Consider the following 2,255-nt stretch of genomic DNA (forward strand, 5'->3'; position numbering starts at 1 on the left):
TGCTAATGAGATTAGTGATGATTATATTTTCGTGGACATTATAGTGCTATAATTTATTGTAATTTGACTGCAACCTTAAAATGTTAAGAATAAAATCTAAATCTCATCACTCTTGCATTCTATTTCCATTTTCTCGTTTAACTTCATTGAGAGAGAACAAATTTAAAGAAAGTGTCACCGGAAAAAACGATAAAACACAAAGCGTGATGAGTAAGAAAGAATGTGTGACAGTGAAAGAAGGCAGGCTGAGTTAACTTTGGAAAAAGAAAATTCATGTTCCTGGGGTGCATCGACTGCAAGAGGTGAAACTGGGCTATAATTGTAGAGTATCAAGAGGTAAAAATGCAAAGTAAGCAGTGTTCCTTGTCTTACTAATGATTGAGAGTCTTAGGAACTGGACAGAATTGAGTGTGTACGTTAGAAAGGTCATTGTAGGAACAAGAAGGAGACAAGATTGAAAGGAGCCTGATGAGAACCAAGAATACAGCTGCTGCCACTAAGATTTAGTTGAAGAGCTCATGAGGTAATGAGTCACATTGGTGAGAACCTGAATACAGTGTAGGTGGATGTCTCGTGCCATTCACCTTACCCATCAAAGCAAGCATGCCATAGACAGTATTGAACACATTAACAGCCAAAACAAGGGCTTTAGAATTGCTGTCCCACTTGGGCAGTTGAATGGTAACTATAATAATGAAGAAAAAATTGACATGACATTGTAATGAGAAAGAGGGTCTTCTTTCAGAATCAGGTAGAGATAAGACAGCCAGATAGCAAGCGAGAGAGAAATACATTTTAAATGAATAAATTCTTTATTGTTACAATAGCTGTAGTGTTTTACTTATAGAAGTAAACTTTTAAGATATAAATCTTATAACATATTGGAAAATTCATTCAAGAGCAATATAAAATTTATTTCCTTTCCAAGACCACCACCGAGAAATTTGTACCTTGGATGGTACAAATTTGTACCATCCAAGGTACAAATTTCCATATACAGGGCCGGTGTTGCCTGCGGAGCCGCCCTATGCCATGCAGCCGGATGATGTCACCTGGGATACACTGGCAAACAGGCAGTTCTACTCCTTCAAAATAGGAACCAAGACTCAAGGCTTTTGCTGAAATGAATGCAGCCTGACTGGGTTGTGCAATCCGTTATCCTGCCGCCCGGCAAATAGCCAGTACGCCACTATCAAAGAAGAGAAAGGACGGAGCTACTTGTGTGTGAAGGTGATGGAGCAAGCAGCTTTTCCCAGGTGCCTGTGGGAAAAGGTTCGGCTCAGTAAGAACTATGAGAAAGCAGTGGAGCAAATGGATAAAAACCTAATTTACTGGCCCCGTTTCATTTGGCACAAATATGAGCAGAGAGGCACCAGTACCTAATCCAAAGTAGAATACTTTTCACTAAAATGACAGAAGAAACTTGTTAGTTTGAGTAAGATGGTGGTATGTAGCAAGAAAGGAAGAGAGGATAAGGTGTTAATAGTTGCTCCATTGAACAAAGCTATCGAAAACAAATTACTGGGGAGACTGAAACAAGATACATGTGGTGACATCTACAACTTCCCCATTCACACCTTTGACAAGGCCTGGGGACAACGGGGGCAGAAGAGGAAGATGATGATGGACATGACAATGACTAAGATGTGGGACAAAGAGAATTTGTGAAATATGAGGAGATGGATGAAGGTGGTGAAGTGATTTTGAGGATTCATGAAAGTCAGGCTGGAGTATTCTCCAGCAAAGAGGAAGAAAAGTCCCTTACTGCAAAACGCAAAGGCAAAACACCCTTGAAAGGACCTCTGTGAAGGAAACGAGCCCACGTGGAGATCGTGTCCCATCCAACAGGAGACAGCGCCCACAGCCAAGGCCAAAACCAGTCATTTGGCGTCCCCCAGCCAGTTGCAAGTGGAACTGAATGTGTTGAACTTAGAACGTTTATTTCTAACACTTCTGGGTTTTGTTCTGTTATGATGGATACAACACAATATTTGTGTTTAGTTTTGAATGTCACTGCAATGGGCAGGACATTTGGAGTCCATGGAAGAATGACTTAATTTGGAAACAGAGCATTTTTTTATAGCATATTAGTTCAACCCCACACAGCTTGAAAGATCTGTTGTTGGAGCTGGAATGATATGGTGAATATAACTAGTTCTAACAAACAAACAAGTTTTCCTATACAATTGTGTTCCATCTTAGCAGGCAGTATGCACTTGTTTCAGTTGAGTCTCTTCTCTGTTAATACCATATGC

General features: G+C 40.2%; 1 pseudogene; it reads left to right on the forward strand.

Moving 5' to 3' along the window:
* Positions 1-1,032: 1,032 nt before the first annotated feature.
* Positions 1,033-1,974, forward strand: LOC101517402 (protein MAK16 homolog; annotated as a pseudogene).
* The last annotated feature ends 281 nt before the right edge of the window (positions 1,975-2,255 follow it).

Source organism: Ochotona princeps, chromosome 28 (assembly GCF_030435755.1).
Source record: "Ochotona princeps isolate mOchPri1 chromosome 28, mOchPri1.hap1, whole genome shotgun sequence".
Lineage (NCBI taxonomy): Eukaryota > Metazoa > Chordata > Mammalia > Lagomorpha > Ochotonidae > Ochotona > Ochotona princeps.